The sequence below is a fragment of the Adiantum capillus-veneris genome, chromosome 30 (assembly GCF_014529385.1).
Source record: "Adiantum capillus-veneris isolate H3 chromosome 30, ASM1452938v2, whole genome shotgun sequence".
Taxonomy (NCBI): Eukaryota; Viridiplantae; Streptophyta; class Polypodiopsida; order Polypodiales; family Pteridaceae; genus Adiantum; species Adiantum capillus-veneris.
In genome coordinates this window covers 32,448,709-32,473,456 of record NC_140960.1, presented here as the reverse complement: position 1 = coordinate 32,473,456, position 24,748 = coordinate 32,448,709, and positions in this window count along the sequence as shown.

Below are 24,748 nucleotides of genomic sequence, written 5' to 3'. Positions count from 1 at the left end.
CCACACATCTCCCCTACCCCACTCCACACCTCACCCCTCCCTCTCCCTCACTCTCTCTCTCTCTCTCTCTCTCTCTCTCTCTCTCTCTCTCTCTCTCTCAGCCAAAGCCTCACCCCTCCCTCTCCCTCACAATCTCTCTCTCTCTCTCAGCTCAGCGCGGAGCCGCTCTCTCTCTCTCTCTCTCTCTCTCTCTCTCTCTCTCTCTCTCTCTCTCTCTCACCCGGGCGCTTAGGCCATGCAAAGGAAAATCCTCTCTCTCTCTCTCTCTCTCTCTCTCTCTCTCTCTCTCTCTCTCTCCTTCTCACGGACAACGTCAATAGGACCACCCTCTCTCTCTCTCTCTCTCTCTCTCTCTCTCTCTCTCTCTCTCTCTCTCTCACCATACACACAATCACCCCCCCCCTCCCCTTTCTCCCCTTCAGCGCTGTGCGCTCAAGTCCACAAGACCACCCACACACCCACCCGGGTGCTCACGCACCATATACACGCACACACACAACACACACGCACACCATACCGCACCACACACACACACACACACACACACACACACACACACACACACACACACACACACACACACACCCCCCCCCCCCCCATCGCCTCGCGCAGCAGAAGGCAGCCACCGGCCATCGCCTCGCGCAGCAGAAGGCAAGAAAAAAAAAACTATATATATATATAAAGCCCCCCTTTCCACGCACGTTTTTGCACACATATACATATACATATACATACACACACACCCGCCCTTATGCACGAATACATACACACACACACACACACACACACACACACACGCATATACGCACCGCACCACAAATACAAAGGAGGAGAAACACACACGCACATACGCACCGCACGGCACCGTACCACAAATACAAAGGAGGAGAAACAACTACGACATCAACGAATAAAGAAGAAGGATCCAAAGCACGCGCCGCCAACAACAAAAAGAGAAAATGCGCCGAAGGCATGCCCCGACCGACTCCAAAAAGAAGTACGCTCGACACCGACACACCAGCAGATCACCATTCGCCGGCAACATGCAACCACGACGCCATCCTAGTAATTTATAGGTTATTTTCATCATTATCTTCAGTTTTCACCCGAGCCATTGTAAATTTCCATTTTTGTAAATATCCTCTCTTTAGGTGATGGTCACAAAGGCCCACCTAGAGATTCCCATCTTTAAATAACCTCCCAAAAGAAAGCAAGGGTCAACCACACCGGGCCCACCACTTGCTTTGTCTCCCCAATTAAGCTTACCCTAACCACACTGGGATTACCATAATCCAAGCAGCCAACACCTATAAATTGGCACTGAGAAGTCACTATCGGGGGGGGGGGAATTCATGAGGAGCCAAGCATTTGGTAGAGTGTAGTGGGAGGGATTGACACTATCACCATCACGGGGAGGGGGTGTGTATGTTGGGTTTGCGTTGGGAATTGCACCATGCGAAGGGAACCAGATCCATCTCTCGACTCCAATGGTCGATGCACACACATATGCACGCTCTTGGTAGTGAGTATTCACAATCATTGAGTCGTCTTAGAGAACGCACCAAGTAGGTTGCACCACCTCCTCTCCCTACCCCTCTACCACCACGGCATGCCACTTTGTAAATATTGCAGAAATAATTCACCCTCACACCCCCGAGGATTTTCATCATTTGCAAATCTCTCTCTCTCTCTCTCTCTCTCTCTCTCTCTCTCTCTCTCTCTCTCTCTCTCTTTCTCGGTGTGTAGGTTTGCTGTGTTCATACCATCGTGGTTTTGCATCCTAGCCGCTCAAAGCTAGGTGGTGCCCCCTGTTCACTTTACCGTGGCAGGCTCGAGGCGCGCCATTCGGCCCCCGGCGTTTTAGAGGCCGTCGAGGTTCGGGGTCTGCTTTGCGTCCGTCATTTGGTGCCCCCACGGAGGAGGGCTTTTCTAAGACCCTTCAGTTTACAATGCTGAAAGTGACACCCACTATCAATCATGGATGAGTGGCTGAAAGAATTTTCTAACTAGAGGACAGAAGAAGAGGAGACGAAAGAGGCACTAGCCGCCTTCATTGAGGTGCTACTGCCAGGCTGCAGTGTCGTCAGCATTCAAGAGGTAAATTCTCCATGTCGTGTCGCTCGTTCTAACCATAAATCGAAAGCATCAGGTGGGAGATTGGTGAAGTGCCATCACTGTTGTCAACCGAGGCACACTGTCAATGAGTGCCAGCAACGAAGGCAGCGAAAGGGCTGAAGTCATCTACATCGACATTCATCTCGAAGAACCCGTCAAGGTAGGGAAGCAAACGGTGAGACCTCTTTTCCCTAAAGAAGCTGCAGTCAAAGGTATCACTCCAAAGTGGCCTAAAGGGGCTGCTCGAGTCAAAGGCAAGGGGAAGATAAGCCAGTCTGGAAACACATGACCCCGAAGGGAGAAGCATCTGGCCAAGCAAGTGCTTCAAGCTCAGAAAGCCGGGTTGTACCCACTTTGTCAAAGAAGAAGTCATCCGAAGCTAAGCGGCGGAAGGTCGCCTATCGATTTGCACGACGGATGCGAGTGCTACCAATCCACTTCGACAATCCATAAGAAGAAGTGGTAAGAAGATTCCCATGTCCTAGAGAAGAGTGGTTAGGCTACTGCTCTCACAGTTTCGGGAAGCGAGTGGAGGACCTTCCTCCTCTCCCTGTACAACTTATCCTGAAGAAGCTCTCTACCACGGGAGAAACCCAGTGGGCTGGAGACGAGCTGCAACTGAATGGAGTAGAATTCATGCAACACGCCGATTACTGAAATTACCTGCAATTGCTGTTAGCCAAGAGGCTAGGAGTGGTCAGACACGTCGCCATCACCCCGTACGTGCTGAGCAACGAAGAAAAGGTAGAGCCCATGAAAGGCGAAGACCTCTTGTGGATGTGCCGACTCATCAACACTGGCACGGTAAGAGTATAAATAAGTATTCCACCCTCTGTGCATGATGGAAAACGGGCCGACAACATTCCTGTTCAGATTCCTGCAACATATGCATGTGAATATCTATGTAGATAGGAAAGTCTTCTACCAACAGAAGATCGTATACCTATTCGGTGCGGCGGTACTAGGAGAAATCCTCAATTCCCCGAATCCTATCATTCTCCCCGTATTAGATTACCATCATTTCTTTAATGTCTCTATTTTTATACTGTTTTAACCTATCCATCCACCTCTGTAAAAAGCCGCTATGAGCCGCTACTGTTGATGTAAAAGAAAAGAAAAGAAAAAATAAAAAGGTTTGTAATTTACTGAGTCACCACCATGGCAAGTGTTTCTTTCCCCACGTTCAATGGAAAGAAGGGAGAGGATCTCCCCACCGACTTTTTGGATGATTTCGACATTGCTTGTGTCGTCTCCAACAAAGATGACGACGTTTCACGACTTAGAATTTTTCCTCTACTGATGAAAGTAGAGGCCAAGTCCTGGTATAATGCATTGCCCCAGGCTACCAAGAATGCATGGGATGTGTTAAGGGTTGCTTTTGTAAAGAGGTTTGGTGGAGGCACAACCTCGGAGAAGCTATGGCAGCTACTGACAGAATTAAAGCAGGGAGGCCTGCTGGAGTATGCCACCTACGAGTCAAAGTTTGTGGACTTATGGGAGAGATGGGTTGCCACACTGGAGGAAGGCGAAGGAGTGCCTGATTTCCTAAAGAAGGACCGTTTCATTGCTAGTCTATGGTCGTCGCTTAGAGAGAAGGTGAAGGGAAGGTTTCCTGCAACATATGAGTTGGCAGTCGAAGTAGCCCGCCTTAAAGATAAGAAGCTACGAATGCAAGCAAGAGTAAACGAGTCCAGGAAACGAGCTCGGCCCGACCAACCCCAGTGGCTGCAACAGCCAATCATAGAGTCCAACCACAGGAAGCATCAGAAGAACAGCAAGACCTGCTGAGTTGCATCACCACCCAACTAGAGAGTTTATTTGTGAATTTGGTGCAGCAAGGGCATGCATCTGGCAGAAACCCAGAACAAGGAAGGGGACAACGAAGGCAGAACCCAGAGTACCACTGTTACAACTGCGGGGAAGATGGCCATGGAATGTACTACTGCCCACACCCAAGGAGACATAATTTCAATAGAGGGGGGAAACAGAATCAGATCTCTCGGCCAAGAGCAAGACCACCACCACCTAGGCAGAAAGGACCAATCCCACCGGTCCAAATCCTTCGACCACCTGTATAACAGCAACCACCACCCCAACCTCTCATTCCGCCACTACCCCCACCACCTGCTGTGAACCAAGCGGTGAGTGTTATTATCTTGGAGGCTAAAGGGAAGGCGAAGGTAGAAGAGTCAGCTCGAGAGAAGCACAAAGGAAAAGCGAAGGTAGAAGAAGTGGATGCTATGGGAGTTAAGCGTGCGAGGCACGAGGAGGCATCTCAAAGAGAAGAGAAGATGAAAGGGAAGGCCGAGTCTAGCAAGCAAGCAGCTAAACCGCGGCGGAAGATAGACATCGTGGACTTCTCATTAGGTGAGTATACACAACCCTATGACTTAGTTCAGGATGTGTTAATGCAGGGCCCGAAGATAACTTGGCCCCAATTACTCCACCTTGCACCCAGAATGAGGAGGCAATGGACGAAAATGGTAAGTATCAGGAAATCAAGACCCACGATAGCTGGGGCTATCTCTGGGAGGGATCTCGAGGACATCCTGCCAACCATGGACGCTCACATCAAGGGGCAACGGATTTCAAACGTCTACATAGATGGTGGCGCACAAATATGCATCATGAGTGAAAAGATGATGCACCATCTAGGTCTAGAGGTAAGTAGGCCGACAGCCTGCCGAGCCAAGATGGCAAACAATGTAAGAGTGAAATACGTAGGCATTGTAAATGCGGTCAAAGTAAAAGCATTCAATACAGAAGTGGAGGTAGACATCTTCGTCATGCCACACAAAGGGGAGGGCTACCCCATCATTCTTGGAAGACCTTGGCTTATGGCTATAGAAGCTAAACAAGACTGGATCACCGGGATGATCCAGATGAAGGATGCTAAGGGAAGTCCATATTCTACGACATGAGGACTGGAAAGCAGCACGACATGATCTTGGAGGCTTCAGAAGACGAGTCCACCAGCGACTACTCGTCTACCTCCGGAGAAGAGACGACCACCACCGACGGAAGTGACAGTAGCATCGAAGTAATGGGAGTCATTCTTAAAGACCCAAACAGATTAACACAATCTAAAGCAACCTCGGCAAACCAAGAGGAATCATCAGGCATGCAGTCCTTGGAGGATGCAGGTAAGCTACAAAGAATGCTCTCAAATGAGTAAACCAATGAAGAAAGGAAGGAGTACGTCTTCATGTTAGGTAACTTCACTACTTTGTTCATTGATGGCTATGATAAGATCATAGGAATTACAGTAGTACAACACCACATAAAGCTCAAGGAAGGCAGTAAACCCGTAGTACAAAAGCTCAGAAGACTTGGAGTAATCCAACAAGAGGCATTGCTTAAAGAAGTGAGAAGTTTGCTACAAGCAGGTTTCATCTATCCTGTCGAAGACTCAGAATGGGTCTCCCCAGTCACTAGTCACACCAAAAAAAAAAGGTAAGTGGGGAGTCTGTGTGGATTATAAACCTCTCAATGCAGCCACGAGGAGGGACCACTTTCCCCTCCCATTCCAGGATAAAATACTCATTGAAGTGGCAGGTCACGAACAATACACAGTATGCGATGGGTACTCAGGATACTTCCAGATTAGCATTGCGGAGGAGGATCAGAAGAAGACAACGTTCATCACACCTTGGGGATGTTTTGCCTACAGAGTGATGCCGTTTGGCCTCACTAACGCCCCGGCCACGTTTCAACACTATGTAACTTTTGTTTTCCAACCCTACTTTGGAACATCAATATGGGTTTTCATAGATGATTTTTGCATTTATAGCTCACGAGCCCTTCATTTAAGCAAAGTCTATGAAGGCTTAACCAGGCTGCAAACCTTGGGTGGCCAACTCAACGTGGATAAGTGTCACATTGGTGAGAGCAAAGTCACTCTCCTTGGTCAAGTAATTTTAACAAAAGGAATCGAAGTTGACCCTAGCAAGATTCAGGCTCTGGTATCTTTATCATCACCCACCACAGCCAAGCAGCTGGTTTCTTTCCTTCAGAAGGTAAGATACTTGCAGGTTCATTCACCTGCTATCTCAAGTGGTCCTTCCCCTACAACAACTCACCCAAAGGGATGTCTTCTCATGGAGTGAAGAGAACGAGCAGCAATTTATTGAGGTGAAGCAAATCCTAGCTAAGCTTCCCACTATTTCACCTCCTAAGTGGGACAAGCCATTTTATGTGAACCCTAGTGTGGTAAATGATACACTAGGAGCAGTGCTAATGCAAAAGGATTTCATGCGCCCTATTTACTTCTCTAGTCGGGTCATGACCCCACCAAAAAAAGGATTTACCGAAGTAGAACACATGGTTCTAGCACTAATGTTTGCTACCACAAAGTTCCGCTCCTATCTCCTGCCTAGACCCTTTGTAATCCTGACAATGGAGGAGGTTTTCCCATATGTAATGCGACACATGGATGTCTCATCTAGGATCTCAAAGTGGTTAATTAGACTACAAGAGTTTGACTACACCATGCAAGTAGAAAACTCCACCAGGGCTAGTTTAGCAGGAATCCTCACTCATCGCCATTATGAGAAGAAGCTGAAGGTCAACACGGAGGCAAAGGAAGGAACACCAGCGATAGAAAGTCCTAAGCTAGAGAGAGCTCAATCTCTTTTCTTTGACGGAGCATACAAGAGAACAATGGATCAGTCGGCAGCAGGCATGGTCATTTTCAACAAACAGTAAGAAAGAGTATTCTCCATGGGGCAGTTATTACACTCCCACTCCAACAATGAAGCAGAATATGTAGCCCTAATCCTTGGGTTGGAACAATGTATTTCACAAAGAATTCAGCACCTAAATGTGTTCGACGATGCTTTGCTTTTGATAAGGCAAATAAATGGCACCTGGGAGTGCAAAAATCAAGTTTTACTTGGTCAACTTCGCCAAGTTAAGGACCTTCTAAAGAAGTTTGAAGCAGTGAGACTCTTCCATGTCCCCAGAGCAGAAAATCAAGAGGCAGATGCACTAGCTAAAGAAAGAATACAAGACGTTCCCGTAGGAGCAATCAAGTTAAAACTACCCCTCTTCCAAGGTAGTGATGCTATGCCTGATATCATCAGTTTTCTAGATACAAAAGAATGTCCAGCAGGACACACCAAAGGCCAAAAACAATGGTTGGTAAGGAAGGCTACTAGGTACCGCCTTATAGACAACCACTTGTATTGTAAGGGAAAAGATCAAATTCTTAGGCGGGTGCCAACCTCCAGTGAAATCACAGAGGTAATTTCAAGTTGCCATGACGGCGTCTGCGGCTGTCATTTTGCTCTAGATATCACCAGTAGGAAGATTCTACAGGCAGGATACTTTTGGCCTAGTTTGAACAGGGATGTACACCATTGGTGTAAAACATGTAAGGCTTGTCAAGTGGCCAGTGATCGCACGTTAACCTACGAGCCACAAACCCCTATCATTTCATATGGTCCTTTTGAGAAATGGGGAATAGATGCAATCGGTCCTTTACCAAGGGACCAATCAGGTAAACTGTACATCATAGTGGGTGTAGACTACATGACTCGATGGGCAGAAGCAACGGCCACTACCCGCATTACAGCCGAAGAGGTGGCAAAGTTCATTTTTGAGCATATCGTTTGCCATTTTGGCACTCCTCTTGAGATAATATCAGATAGAGGACAAGGATTCAGAGGTGATTTGGTGGGAGAACTAATGAAGAAGTTAGGCATCACACGTAGGCATTCCACACCATACTACCCACAATGCAATGGTATGGTAGAGAAGGTAAATGGAATGATTTGCAAAATCATCACAAAACAAGTGAACAACCACACAGGGGACTGGGATAAACATCTCATGGCAGCTCTTTGGGCCTACAGAACAACGTTCCGAACATCACTAGGTTTCACTCCTTTCCATCTAGTTTATGGGAAGGAGGCAATTCTACCCATTGAGGTACAAATAGCCAGCTTACGAGTCTTGGCTAGCTAGACACACCGTCCAATTGTAAACCTCCGAAACCACATCTTGGATCTAGAGAGACTCCAACTGGATAGGGAAGAAGCAATCAATCACTATGCAGCACAGGTAGAACGACGTCGGCTCACTTTCAATCAAGGGCTTAAAGAAAAAGGACTGGAAAAAGGCATGTTAGTACTGCGATACGACAACAGATTTGACACTAGGAAGGATAAGAAATTTCAACCAAGATGGGAAGGGCCATTCATCATCAAGAAACACTATGACAACGGCAGCTATAAGCTGATGGAAGCAGATGGGAGAATTCACAAGACTAGGGTCAATGGATGGAGACTGAAAAGGTATTTTCTTAGGTTTGACCCATAATTCGTGCTAAACATTCCAGAAGAGGGAGAACCCTCTAACTCTACAGCTGAAGAAGCAGAAGAAGGGCTGGAAGCATGAATGCCTCTAGCCTAAGAGAGAGGGCTAATAATAGCCGACTTTCGAAAATCAAAGAAAAAAAAAGAGGAAAAAACTTACCTTCTCTACCCCCACTCTCATTACCCCCCCCTAGCTTATTTTCCCCCCTCCCGCCCGACGGGCATTGGATAAATAACACCCTCTCTCTCTCTCTCTCTCTCCCTCATTTTCCCTACATACCCCCCCCCCCCCCCCCCAATATCCTCTCTCCCAATTTACCCCCACTCTCAAACCCCCCCGGCCAGGCGAAAGCTTTGAAAAAAAAAAAAAAAACAAATTCCCGACCCCTCTCTCATGCTCCCTGTGTGTGAGCCGCATGGAAACACCCCCCCTCCCCCCCCCCCCCCCCCCCCCCCTCCCCTCCGCTCTTCGTATTCTTACACTCACCCTTTACATTCCCCCTCACATTTCTCCTCCCCCCACTCTCACTACCCCCCCCTTGGCCCGCTAATATTCCCTCCCCTGCCCCTCCTCCCTCTTCCCCACCCGCTCGCCTCACCCTCCCTTGGCCTCATTTCCCTCCCCTCGGCCTCATTCCCCCCCTCTCTTGGCCCGCGGATATATTCCCTCACTCCACCCATTGACTTGTCCCCCCCCCCCCCCCCCCCCCCCCCCCCCCCCCCCCCCCCCTCGTCCTCAAGCTCCCATGCAAGACAATGAACCCCCCCCCTCTCTCTCTCACCCACACATCTCCCCTACCCCACTCCACACCTCACCCCTCTCTCTCTCTCTCTCTCTCTCTCTCTCTCTCTCTCTCTCTCTCTCTCTCTCTCATCCAAAGCCTCACCCCTCCCTCTCCCTCACAATCTCTCTCTCTCAGCTCAGCGTGGACCCGCTCTCTCTCTCTCTCTCTCTCTCTCTCTCTCTCTCTCTCTCTCTCTCTCTCACCCGGGTGCTTAGGCCATGCAAAGGAAAATCCTCTCTCCCTCTCTCTCCTTCTCACGGACACCGTCATAGGAACACCCTCTCTCTCTCTCTCTCTCTCTCTCTCTCTCTCTCTCTCTCTCTCTCTCTCACCATACACACAATCACCCCCCCCCCCCTCCCCTCTCTCCCCTTCAGCGCTGTGCGCTCAAGTCCGCAGGACCACCCACACACCCACCCGGGCGCTCACACACCGCTCACACACCATACACACGCACACACACAACACACACACACACCATACCGTAGCATACACACACACACACACACACACACACACACACACACACACACACACACACACACACACACCGCACACACACACTCTCTTTACCCCCACCCTCATTCCCCCCCACCTAGTCGCCTCTCGCAGCAGAAGGCAGCCGCCGGCCATCCGCCATCAACAAGGAAAAAAAAAAAACATAAAAACTATATATATATATATATAAAGCCCCCCTTCCCACGCACGTTTGCGCACACACATACATATACATACACACACACGTCCTTATGCACGAATACACACACACACACGCATATACGCACCGCACCACAAATACAAAGGAGAAGAAACAATTACGACATCAAGGAATAAAGAAGAAGGATCCAAAGCACATGCCGCCAACAAAAAAAAGAGAAAATGCGTCGAAGGCATGCCCCGGCCGACTCCGAAAAGAAGTACGCTCGACACCGACGTACCAGCAGCTCACCATTCGCCGGGAACACGCAACCACGATGCCATCCTAGTAATTTATAGGTTATTTTCATCATTATCTTCAGTTTTCACCCGAGCCATTGTAAATTTCCATTTTTGTAAATATCCTCTCTTTAGGTGATGGTCACAAAGGCCCACCTAGAGATTCCCATCTTTAAATAACCTCCCAAAAGAAAGCAAGGGTCAACCACACCGGGCCCACCACTTGCTTTGTCTCCCCGATTAAGCTTACCCTAACCACAATGGGATTACCATAATCTAAGCAGCCAACACCTATAAATTGGCACTGAGAAGTCACTATCGGGGGGCGGGGGGGGGGGCAATTCATGAGGAGCCAAGCATTTGGTAGAATGTAGTGGGAGGGATTGACACTATCACCATCATGGGGAGGGGGCGTGTATGTTGGGTTTTCCTTGGGAATTGCACCATGCGAAGGGAACCATATCCATCTGTCGACTCCAATGGTCGATGCACACACGTATGCACGCTCTTGGTAGTGAGTATTCACAATCATTGAGTCGTCTTAGAGAACGCACCAAGTAGGTTGCACCACCTCCTCTCCCTACCCCTCTACCACCACGGCATGCCGTTGTGTAAATATTGCAGAAATAATTCACCCTCACACCCCCGAGGGTTTTCATCATTTGCAAATCTCTCTCTCTCTCTCTCTCTCTCTCTCTCTCGGTGTGTAGATTTGCGGTGTTCATACCATCGTGGTTTTGCATCCTAGCCGCTCAAAGCTAGGTGGTGCTCCTTGTTCACTTTACCGTGGCAGGCTCGAGGTGTGCCATTCGGCCCCCGTCGTTTTAGAGGCCGTCAGGGTTCGGGGTCCGTCCGTCATTGGCATGCAACTAGATGAATCCAAGAGCGTGGCAGAGCACTTGTCATTATTCGCAGGTGCTTTGTCGTAGTTACAGGATTCTGGCTTGCCCCCTTTTGATGATAAGCTGAAAGCTATCTTCTTGCTTGTGACCTTACCTGAGTCATGGGAAACTTTGGTGGTTTCGTTGTCCAATAACCCCGATTTGACCTTTGATGGTGTTAGGGGTTCTATCTTGAATGAAGAAATCAAGAGGAAAGCAAGTGGAGAGGGAGATCTCTACCAACAGGATAGCTCAAAGGACAAAGAGAAGGCCAATGTGACAAAGACAAAGCTGAGTTAGAAAGGAAAAAGAATGGCGGAGACAAAAAGAAAGAGAAGAAGGAAGTCCAGACAGATGCACTGGATAGCTCAAAGGATAAAGAGAAGGCCAATGTGGCTTCTAGTGTCGTGAGTGAGGAGCTGTCAGATGTAGAGGACATCTTGTGTGCCACTTGCTTATAACTATGATGCCTCTCTAAATATTCATTCACAGGACATGCAGATCACCAAGAGTGATCTTATTGATGCTTTGTTGACTGTCAATGATGCATTGTCCCAAACTTGGATTGTTGATTCCGGTGCTTCATTTCATGTGACTCCTATCAAGGAGTGTTTCTCTACTATTGATGCAGGCAAGCGTGACCATGTATACCTTGGAAACAATCATGCATGTTCCATTGAGGGTATTGGCACTGTGCATCTCTCCATAGATGGCATGAATGAGCTTGTCTTGCATGATGTTAGATATGTGCCGGGAATCAAGAAGAGTCTGCTTTCTGTTGGTCAGATGTACATGCATGGTTACAACATCTTGTTTGAGAGAGGATAATGGAAAATGACCAAAGGCTCAAGGCTGATTGTAAAGGGCACAAAGAAAGGGACACTTTACTGCATGCATGGAAAGGCCGTGTTGGGCAAGTTTATTGCATTGGCTGAAATTAACTCTCACATGGAGTTGTGGCACAAGAGGCTTGGCCATATGAGCCAAAAGGGCCTTTCTAAGCTTTGTACTTTGAACAAGCTTGATGCTAAAGGCACAAAGCTTGATTTTTGTAATGAATGTCAATATGGCAAGCAAGTAAAGCGTTCTTATTACTCTGGTGTCTCTCGTAAATCTTGTGTGCTTGATCTTGTACATTCTGATGTATGTAGCATGCCTACTAAATCTATGGGTGGTGCATGTTATTTTATCTCTTTTGTTGATGATCATTCTAGGAAAATTTGGGTTTATTTGCTTAAGTCTAAGGATGAAGCCTTTGCTGCATTTAAGAGATTTCATGCATTTGTGACCACCCAAACAGGTAGAAAGCTAAAATGCTTGCGTACAGACAATGGGGGGGAAGTACACAAGTGCTGAATATAACAAGTTTTGTGAAAATTTGGGCATTAAGAGGGAGCTTACTGTGCCATACAGCCCCTCTTCTAATGCTGTGGCTCAAAGATTCAATAGGACACTTTGTGAGAGGGTGAGATGCATGCTGTCCACAGCTAATCTCTCTCATGGATTTTGGGGAGAAGCTTTGAAAACTGCAGTGCATATATGCAATCGATCCCCTCACATGTCTTTGAAAGGTGACATCCCTGAAGAGGTTTGGTTTGGCAAGCCAGCTTCATATGATCACTTACGCATTTTTGGTTGCGAAGCTTTTGTGCATGTTAGACCTGAGTTGAGGAGTAAACTAGATGCGAAGTCCATTAAAGGCCTCTTCATGGAATATGGTGAAGAAGGCGAAATGGGTTACAGGATTCGGTTACCTCAGCTCAAAAGGGCAGCCAGGATGTTGTTTTTAATGAGGCAAGGCTGCTTCAAAACAATTGTGCCTCAAAGCATGACCATAAAAGGGTGAAATTTTAGCATGGCCAGCCACCTGTTATGCCTATTTTTGACCCTCAGGATGCACCACAAATGGCTGAAAATGTAGATGATCCAGTGGTGTTTGAGCCAGATGATGTTGGATAGCAAATTGAGGCTCCTGAAGGGCATTTGCAGCCAAGAAACAATGCTGAAAATGGTGCTGAAAATGATGTAGAGCAGCCCATTGTTGATTATTTTGTAGTCCCACCTGATGTAAACCCATTGCCGGATAATGTGGATCATTGGGTGAGGCGGTCTACTCGTCAAAGACGGCCTGTGAGTTGATATGACCCCTCTTTACATTACATTATGTTGACAGATGAGGGAGAGCCTCTTACGTATAAAGAGGCAAAGACATGTGAGCACAACGACAAGTGGAAGCTTGCTATGCAGGAAGAGATTAAAGCTTTGCATGCTAATCATACTTGGGATTTGGTTGAATTGCCCAAAGGAAGGAAGGCTATTCCTAACAAATGGGTGTATAAAATCAAAACTATTGATGCAAAACCCAAGTATAAGGCAAGGCTTGTGGCAAAGGGATATGTTCAAACCAAGGGCATTGTTGAGCCAGCAGAGGATCACACCCACATTTTTGCTCACACTCATCATTTTGTAACCATTGATTGTAATAAATGTCTTTCCGACATTAATTTTGATTTGAGCCATTCATTAAGTAACGGGACTCAATTGAGTTTCCAGCTTGTAATCCCGAAGTAATTTCACTTGCTGATGTAATGAGTTAGAGATGTTCTCACCTCCAAGGCTGAGGTATATAAGCCAAAGTTTTTGTAACCTAAGGGAGGATTCAGATTATTAATCAAAGTGAGTTTTTGGAGCGCCATGACTGTGTCTGAGAGAGAGAGAGAGAGAGAGTCTTATCTAGTTGCTACGCGAGCTACGGAGCCGCCATTGGAGAAGCGACACAGCCATTGTGTTAGCAACGGCGAGAGCTACGCACAGATACCAAGAGTGCACGCTATCGGCATCTATATGTGGTAAGTTCCTACAAGCTTCGGTGTGAGTTTTCTTCCAACTCGTGTGTCGGAATGGAGCGTGCAGCATATCTATAGAACCACAACGAGTAGAGCTACACATTAGTACTATCGGGGTCAAGTTTCAATCACCTGTATTTTTTGGCCTGTCTTCATACGCGTTTACCGCACGGAGTGGTTATGGGTTGATTTTGCAGTTCAAGTCTTTAGGGTGTTGTTCTTACCTAGTGTATAGACTTCCCCTTGAGTTTGAGATCGATTCTATGATTCTAAATCTTGTTTCGTATAGCATTCGTTCGTAGTACGGATTTCAGTCACTTGCGTATTTTAGAACTTAGATTTGATTTCCTTAGTAGTGATTGTCATTAGAAGGTCGAGTAGGTGATTTGACACCCACCTAGTTGTTTCCATGCGCCTGCGGGTCAAGCTCCGTCCTCGTCTGACAAATTCTGTTGTTGGTTGAGTTCTCGCTATTTAGCTTCCGCTAGCGGCGTAACCGCCTTAACATTTGGCGCCGCTGCCGGGGACGAGAGCCCTAAGTAGGTGACCTTAGACTAATCCTACGAGGTGAGTCGTATAAATTACTTTGTATACTTTAGTTAGAAAAGATCTAGGAGTGGTGGACTCCGAAGATCTCGAGAGATACTAGGAAGTGGTGTATTCCTGGGTCTTCCGTGTTGACAGTATTTTTAGTTTAGCTTAGATTTGTTTGTTGTTTTGTTGGTGTTGAGTAGTTGTTGATAGAAGAAGAATTTGCTAGTCCGTGAGTGACAGTGGATATCTTTAAAATCACAATTACCAAACCCATTTTATGATTAGGAATAGCTTAGGTAGGACTTCATTTGATCCTGATCTAGAGCTAGTAATCATTGGAGTATTTGCTTGATATGGTTGATTGCATGTTAGATCACTAAACCGTCGAGTTGGTAGTGAAACTTGCAATAAAGAAAAGTCAGAGAAATTTTCTGTGTATCTGGGAGTTGCTGAGCACTTGAGAAAGCTTTAGGAAGGATTCTGTGTCAAAAAACTGGAAATCTGCAACTTTAGACATCATACGCGTATGATGTCTAAATGACCAAACAAAGACCAAAACAGAAATTTTGACTTTACCAGAGTGTTCAAAAGGGGGGTTATACCCTAATTTCAACTTAAAACAAGAGCATTAACACTCAAAGAAACCCAAAAAGACAAGTCAGAGTCCAAGAAACGCAAAGAATAGGAAATTTTGGATTCAGATCTTGTTTTTACATTCAAACCTGACAAAAACACTTGAAACTCAATTATAAACATTGGAGAAGGCTTAAAACCAAGAATAGTCAAAATCTGGGACAAAAGACATCATACGCGTATAATGTCTTTTAGCACATCCACTGCTTATTTTTGATATCTGACCTGACAAGATTGTTGCAAACACTGTAGAAAGCATAAATATCAAGTCTTGACCCAAATTGATGAAAAAGACATCATACGCGTATGATGTCTTTGACCTAATTTTGGACATATTTTGATACTTTGCCAACACAGATCCATTGTAATAGCTGTCTAGAGGTTATATTTCAAGTTTCATCCCATTTGGATCACAATTGACCTAAAACAAGTCAAAAGCGAAAAATTGCCAAAAAAAGCCTAAATTAGCCATAACTTGCTCAAACAGAGTTCAAACTGAATTTTGTGAGTGGACAGAGCATAAGGGGGCTACTGAGAGTGAGCATAACCAAAATAGTCCAAATCTGTGAAAAAAGACATCATACGCGTATAATGTCTTTTTCAGCATTAACAGCAACAAAATTCTCACTTGATGAAACAGAAGTTGTCCAACTGACAAGATTAAACAATTGACCAAGTATCAGACAGTTTGGATCAATTCTGACCACAAAAACTTGGGAAAACAAATTGCCGAGACGGAAAAGTTAAAGTCCTTTAGGAGAATTGATGAATTTGAGATCGGGCAGGAATCTCCAGAATAACCAACCAAAACAAGGGGAACAAGCAAGTGTCATATCAACCGAGGGAAGTGTAAACCAAAGTTGGGTGCAACCATTAGAGCCGATCTTTGAAGGAAGTGTTTTTGATACTTCTTCGGAGAGATCTTACGAGATTTTCACCGAACACATGGAACACTTGAACCTGAACAACACAGAAAATATGGCAGCAGGATCATCAAACCCTTCCGCCACAATGAAGCTATTGTTCATAAAATACCAGTACGACAATGAGCAAGGTGCCAAGATCTACAAAGATGGAATGGACCGCTATTGTGTAAAGATAGAAGATAGACCTAGTGAGTTCAAGGACTTAGTGCCTGTGAGCTATAGCGGAGATAGATATCTAGATGACGAGGGTACCATGTACTTGGTAGTCCTAAACCCTAACATTGTGGACAAGTGGGGATTGATGGGCACCAAAGCCAAAGTAGATGAAGAACTTGAGGAGAAAGCACCAATAATGAACTTCCCTGATGCGAGGTTAAGAAGAGAGAATGAAACTACAAGGATCAACACTGATAACATCTATGTGGGGCTATACAAATATAATAATGGGGAGCAAGATCTCTATTATAGATGTGAAGAACCCTACACCGGAGAGTTGACAGACCAAAAAAGACTTTATGTCTTTACCTACACAGAGGGAACGGAAGTGAAAATTGCCGCTTACGACAATTATGGGAGGCAATACTCAACAATGGGCAAGAAAGAATTAGAAGGATATACATACTTTGGGGGACCACTACATCAGTATTATGTTACTTCTAGCTCACAAAGACCAGCACCAACAAATGGAGTGCAAAACCCAATGACGACAGGAGGACAAAGAACCCAGGCTGCTGACTCTTTCAACAAATGGAGTGCAAAACCCAATGACGACAGGAGGACAAAGAACTCAGGCTGCTGACTTTTTCAGTCAACCTCAGTACTCGAAGCCCGGACCAATGGGATCATTACATTCCAGAGATTCAATAGATACGAATCGAGGTAGTGCAGTTCCAATCCCCACGTATACCACTCCAGGTCCAAGGTTCGAAGTGGAACCATCACAATTACCTCCTAGTAGTAGATTCAGAGCAGGGGAACCGACAAGGGTAACCCATGAAGTCCATGATGCTAGAGAAAGCTTTAGCCGGGACACAGGAGCAATGAGATTGGTAGCAGACCATAGACGTATGAGACCATCTCAAGTAGCCAAGTGTATGCCAAAGAAGTATGGTGGTTCAGGAGATCCGTATGCACATGTGTCACTCTTTAAGCAAGTCTTAAGAGCTGAGCAGATAACCGATTTCCATACACAATACGAGGGATTTGGTCTTACTCTGGAAGGTACGGCATTGACATGGTTTCAACCACTGAACATAGGGGGATTCCATGACATTGACCATTTGCTAAGAGAGTTTGCTGAGGAATTCTCAAAACGAGGGATTAAGCACAATACGGTCTCACAAATATATGCTTTTAAACAGAGAGAACACGAAAAAGTGAAGGAAGCTTCACTTCGCTTCAAACAATACATTGAGAGATGTCCAGTACGTGAACGACCACAAGATGACACACTATCTGTTCTCTTTATTGAAGGATTGATAAACGACACTCTCAAGAAGGACTTGCACTTGAAAGCTTGTACAAGTTTCGAGCAAGCAACGAGAGAAGCATTGTACTTAGTGGATAACTGTACGGTTTATGGAGAGGTGTCAGCGGATACAGATTTTGCATCCAGTAGCTCTTCCTCCGTAGCGAGCGAGACTACCACTAAAAAGAATGTTCAAACAACAACCATGCCAAATGTAGAGCAAATGATAGAAGATGCTCTAAAAAGGATGGCACCATACCAAAAACCATTGCCAAAACCACTGAAATGGTGTGCTATTGAACAAAAATGGACAACCATCCAACAGAGGAGTGCTATTATAACAAAGGGTATGTAAGGGAGCGTCAGTATGCACCTCGTGCTCAATTAGCACCACCTCAGGTACATCCAGTACCTCGATACCCAACGGGAAATGTACCAGGACCTATGGGGATAGAAAGACCGCAACCGGTATTGGGACAACAACCACCTTTACCAGGAGCAAGACCAGTGGGCATTAGATATGCACCAACCTTAGAGAATCAGGAAGAACAAGCCCTAGTGCCTGTTCAAGCCTATTACAAAGAATCTGGTGCACCCATGTATCCAACTGTGTATTACCCACCAGAAGAACCCAAACAACCAGAACCATGGGGCATGATGGGGAATGTTGGAACACCAACAGTTACAAGTGCTTCTGATGAAGAGAGATACAATTTGGACGCAAGAACATTGATGTTCATAGCTCATGGAGGGTTAACAGGACAAAGACCATCCTATCCACAAAGGACGAATCAAATGGGACCAAGACCAGCACTAGGACCCTGTTACAAGTGTGGAGGTGACCATCTGATGAATGTTTGTCCACATACGAAAATCATTAGAAGTAACGCTTATTGCACTGAGTGTGGGGTTACTCACTTCATTGAGGATTGTTCAAAGAATCCAAACAAAGTGCAAAAGACGACATTGAATATGCTAGAAACTATTCCTACCAGCAGTGGGTCTGAAAATGAAACTCTGATACCAATGCAAGTTGTTACTAGAGCTCAAGTTAAGAAAACCACTAGAGAACCTGAGAATGGAAAGTTAGCGACTGAAGTGGTTAGTCAAGGACCGCGGAGTCAGAGAAACACATGGAAAGCTAGAAAAGCACGCATGAAGTTGAGAAAAGAACGTGAAGACGCTATTCTAGCTGAGGAACTAAAGCGAACTAAAGATAGATTTGAAAAACTTGAGAGTCAAAACGGGAAACGAGAGATGAGCCCGGAAAGAACGAAACAAAATAGTATCAAAGAAACAACGAGCTTAAGCTCAGGGGGATCAGTGCTAGTTGACAAAGTACACGAACCATTGGACGCACTGATGAGAGCTTACGAAGCTAGGTTAAAGAACAACCAAACACAAGAACAGAGGTGGATGACATACCCAAACGCGGAATTGGAAAAGCAGAGACTTGAAATGTGCCAGAGAATGATCGAGACTACGCAAGCCTTATTAGAACCACCAAGAGAAACAATGAATTGTGGAACGGAAAACCCAATTCAGCAAGAGACTATCATTTCACGGGTAGCTGAAAAGACTCCCAGTGCACAAAAGCCTGAAAATACACACAAGGATGACCGCATAGTATTGAACACAACCGATCAGGAGATAGAGAGTTTTCATCCAGTCATACAGAGGTCTTACGGAAGAGATGAGGATTACAATGAATTTTGGAAACAAGTGAGAGAGGAAAACTTTGCAAACGAGCTAAGTTGCCAAGCTAATCAGACAAATTGGGAAAAGGACATCATGAATCCTCCCATAGTGGAATTTGAGGCAGGATCTCAAGTGGACTTGGATCTGCAATCTTACTGGGGAGATGGGGGCTCTGTTAGAACAATGGAGAGCAAACCTCACTCACTGAATACCTTACCTTCATACTTAGGAGAGTATGAAGCAAAATCCGAGATTAGAGCACTTCCCTCACGAAGAATCTCATCAGAAAAAATCATGGACTCGCAAGGATTGATAGAGATCTTGTCAACACCAGTGACATGCACTATCACTCTAGCTGAGCTTTTGAGGCTAAGACCACATATGTGGACCACTGTAGGAAAATTCTTGTAGAAATTTGGGATAAAAGACCCAACATCGAGACTGCAAGAGGGTATACAAGAGCTGAGCAAACCACAAACGAACGCAAAGCCTGTACCCTTAAACAAGGTCGGAGAGTATTGCGAAGATGAAGAGGGGAATACAACCTTACCAGTTGAATTCCAAGGAGTGAACACGATGGCAATACTAGACAGCGGAGCTGGGGTAGCCATTGCTACAAAAGAAATCTGGAAAAAATGGGGGAAACTAGCAATAAGGAAGACTAGGTTGAAACTCCAATTAGCAGATGGACACATGGAGAAACCTATGGGGTTATTAGAGAAAGTCGTAGTGACTTCTTGCGGCATTGAATACGAACATACTTTTGCTATTGTCGATTTTGGCAAGGAGAATAACTATGATATCATACTGGGAAGACCATTCATGAGACAATTGAAAATGGTCCAGGATTGGGGCTACGATCACATATACCTGAGAAATAAGGAAACCACTACACGTGTGAACCTGAGAGACCATAGCTACAAAGATGTGAACCGAACACCGATAGAGGAGTTTGATTCAGCTACTTTGGCGGGATCCAAATTTCCAGCTTGGTTAGGTAAGCCCAAGGAGTTATGGATGTGTGGGGCCTCGAAATGTGGAAGTCTGAGGCGAGAAGAATATGTTTTAGAAAGGGCTATCGAAGACGAAGCTTATATAGGAGAACCCTTTCCAGAGGACACGCTTGAACCATTAGAATGGACACACATTCTAGCAACCCTAGATGTTTGTGCAATTCCGGATGGTCCCACAACAAAATTTTGCGACAAGGACGGGTACGACGTGGTTCCGTACTTCATGCTGAGAACTATACTCGAAAAAGAAACTGAAAAGAATGATACACTGGAAAAGGAAGATGAAGGAGAGATGTTTCACGAAATTCCCGATCATCCAGAGTGGGGAAATGAAGCAGACAACGAGTCAACGGACAATTCAAGCGGAAACGAAGAAACTATAACGGATGTCCGATTTTATGATTTTCCGAACCAAACTAAACAACGCCAGAAACGCTATAGAGCAAAGAGAAAAACAAAAGGGGTTCGAACCAATCCGATGCCTAGAATAAGGGGAAAAAATCAATTCCTGATGCTAGTAAAGGCAGAAGATTGTGTTAAGGACAAGATTTCTGGAAGAATGAGAGGCAATGATCAAAAGAGCTTACGAAAAGACAAAAGAAGCTCAAGAAATCAAGTTCAAAGGAATGAAACGAAAACTGAAACAGAAAAATCAGAAAAGAACAAGCGCAACAAAGAACACACGGAGTCCAAGTTAGAACGTAGAAACAAGTACAGAGAGCTCAAGAAAACTCTGAAAGAAGTTTGGACGACAGAAATTGAGAGTGGAGAGGACGAAAACGCCAAAATCAAGGAAAACATGGATGTTCCCTATCACTACAGGAAATTCACAATAGAGGATAGAAAGGTGGTATTAACCCAACCTATTCGAGAGAAAAGGGAGAACGAATCTTATGACGGACCGGAGGATGCAAAAAAAGTTGATTTAGCAGCTCCAGGAGAGACACCTAGACCGGTGTACGTAGCCACAGATTTGTCTCCAGGCGAGGAAGAGAGACTTTTGAGTCTTCTCAGAGAGTACAGGGATGTGTTTGCATGGTCTTATAAGGACTTAAAGGGAGTTGACCCATCGATATGCCAACACACAATCCCACTAAAACAAGACGCAAAGCCTATCAGACAGAGACCATACACATACATTAGAAAATTTCGGAGGTCATTTGGAGGGCCTTCTAAGAAAATGTATTTTTTGCACTCTCTCTCTAGAAAAAATGGCAAATAAAAGAGCTGGGTCTTTCATAGTAAAACTTCAAAAAGTGTACTTTAAGTAGATTCCTTACTCCTCTGAACATTCGTTCGTAGTGATTGAGGGATAATCCTCTTTTCAGTTGCATTGAATGAACAACGTCAATACGGAGGGAATGAGGCTAACATGGAGGGACGAATCCGCAGCCGCTATTCACTTTCCATTAAACCTGCACATTTGGCTAATGGCGCACTCCTCAAATGGCACAAATGTTACCCAGAAACGAGCCAAATATCACCTTCACATTGATTTGGACAATGAGTACCAACCATTGATTAAGCGCAGTAAAACAAACACACATATACCTCCCACCTCCATAGACACGCTCAGAGCTCAAGGAGCTAAACACATAGATATCTGGACGAGAGGCTCTCTCTACCCTAAGAATCCAATAACTAATGCGTCTCCACCGTTTGTCAATCCTACAAGCTTATTGACCTTTGCTGGTGATGGAGAAAACGGCCTTCTGGGTTATTGTAAATCACTTACAAGAGAAGCTGAAACTTACAAGAGCATTCTCCAAGCTCAACAATGTGAGATTGTTCGCCTTTCACATTTACATTCTACAGATCAGGTTACCATTTTGCAACATAAAACAGAGGTACAAGAACTGAAAGGAAAGGTGCGAAGTTGTCAAATGAAGGACACCATCTTGGGTGGTCGTATCCGAAAGAAGAAATTGCGCAATCTTGAAACATTGCAGGTTGCATCAGGAGGTCTCAAGAAAAGAATCCGAGCATTAAGGTGATGCTTCTTGGTTGGCTACATTGTCTTAGTTAAGTAATCTCTTTGTTTTTTCTTGTTATGCATTGTTTTCATGTGCCTAAATAGTGTTAGTGAAGCAAATTTTTTGTTATTTACTTATGCATTGTCTTCATGTAGAGATTCAATCTATCCTGACAAGGAAAACATTGACCCCAAAGCCAATATAGGAAAGAGATTGAAGCCACTTATAAGTAGAAGCCTGGCAGCAGATATAGTACATGACAAGAAGTTTAAGGTTCTACAAAGAAATGTAGTGGACCGCTTTATTTCAGAGAACTCAGTGCCTGCAAAAGAGATACAAGGCACACTTGATTCACTTGGTGTAAGCAAAAGAGGATATTCGGCTATCCAAAAGTCTGTCTCATCCATCTTTGTTAGGAAGGGTATAAAATCCAAACTTCTACCATCAGCCTCAAGTGTTTGGAAAGAGAGGCTTCAGCTTAACGAGGCACAGGGAGACTATCTTGGACAGCCCTTTCATATTAAAGCAACTTACAGTGGCCATGGAGCGAACATGGCATATGATGAGTTCAACAATATTTTTATGGACCTGCGGATACTACAGAAGAGAATGGTGGAGTTTTACAACATCACATTTGAAGAGTCACGTGGACTATTACATTTTGTGTTAAAACTGGATGAGTGTGAGCTTGTCAAAGAGAAAAAGCTAGAGCGTGTTACTATTACTTTAATGAATAGAGCCCTCTCAAAGTGTCCCAGTGATGATCCTTTATATTTTAGTGTTCAATCAGAATCTAACATATGGTGGCTTGGTGCGTTTGAGGTAAGCGATATTCTCAAGTAAGCTCAAATGTTCAGATCTACTTAAGTCTCATTTATTTTGTGTTGCAGGTAAAGAAAGAAGATCATGAGATTCTATATTGGGTGTTCCATCGAACTAATATTCCGGAGCTGATTGATCGACAGACTAACCAGGGAGAGGTACTACATCTAGATGGAAGGGGAGACTTTCAAGTTCAGTGGCATCTTGCAGGTGACCTTAAAACATTAAAGTGCATGTATAATTGTGGAATGGGTGCAATGGCAAAGTCACCGTGTTTGTTCTGCATGGAGCCTGCAAAGGTCATGGACCCAAAGTGGTGGAGAAAAGCTCCAACACGTCACATTGAGGATCCTGCTTTTCGACCAGTTTTGAAAATACCACTTGTGAATGTCCACATTTGTACAATGCATGCCCTTTGTAGAATTGTAGAGAAATTGGTCTACTTATACATCGGGTTTGCTTGGAAGATTAAGAACTCCGCAGAACGACAAGTAGCTCTGCAGTGCTTAGAAATGGTACTGTCGGATATGGGGCTTCATGGTGGCAATGTGAAAATCCAGCGGGATGAAAAGAGATCAACTGCTGAGAAGGATGTCCCATGCAAACCATCCATCGGTGGAGTGAAGGCACGGAGGTTTTTATCTAAGCCCCAAGGTACAAGAGATCCAAAGCTAACAAAACATGGAAAAATATATAACACATCTTATGTTAGCAAGGTAGAGTATCAGAGCTGGAAAAAGCTACATATTGCAGTCAAAGACCACGAACCAACTACTCGTAACGCGAAGGCTGAGGTTTGGCGATCAATAGACATCCTATTTTTGATGTGCGACAAAGATGACTGGTCACAAGGTGATATGAACAAGTTCAAGGAAAATCTCAACCTTCTGAAAAAATCATTCAAGACAGCATGGACAGACACCCAGATTACTCACTACATGGTATTATAATGTATTCTTTCTCTCTTATGTGCAAATATGTGACTGTAAAACATTCTAACTAATCTGTTTTCATATCCAGCACATCATCTTCAATCATTTGCCATATTTTATACAGAAGTATGAGAACCCGGCAATATGGAATACCCAAGGGATGGAAAAGTCTCATTACATGGCGAGAAATGCTTATTTCAGGCACACACGACATGGTGGCTCTCGAATCAAGGCTAACAGTTTGAGAGAACTATTTGAATGGTTCTATCGTAGAATCATTCATCGAATGCAGACAAAAGAAGTCTTGGCAAATTCAGCAACAGCACAAGCCATCAGACATTTACAACAACAAAAAGCTAAAAGATCAATGGCATACAACAACTCCGGAGCTCGTGAAAGTCAACGAAGGTGGAGAGAGACAATGGTGTATGTGAATCACAAGTGGAGAAAGATACTCTGAGTGGATGACATTGTACAAAATTTATGTAATACATGATCTTATACAATTGGTACTTGAAGTGTATCAAGATTTTGCAGGTTCAATTTTGTTTTTTGGCACGTCACCCTTGTAACGAATCATGAGATGTTTGCCATACTCTAAAAGTTCATCTGGGTTTTGTCTACCAAGAGCTAGTGCCATTGCTGTGTAGGTGTAGTAATACGCTGCCCGACCACCTGTATAGCCTGGGCAGTAACCAAAACAATCTCTAGCAAACACTTTGTCCACAAGAATGACTTTATCTGCACTTTTGGGCAGCACCGGTCCACCCAAGAAGCGTGATAGTGTCTTGAATGTGTAAGTTGCTATTGAACCCTCTTGTGACATGGAATTGTGAAAAACTACTATCGGCGACTCGCAAAGCTTTGAAAGG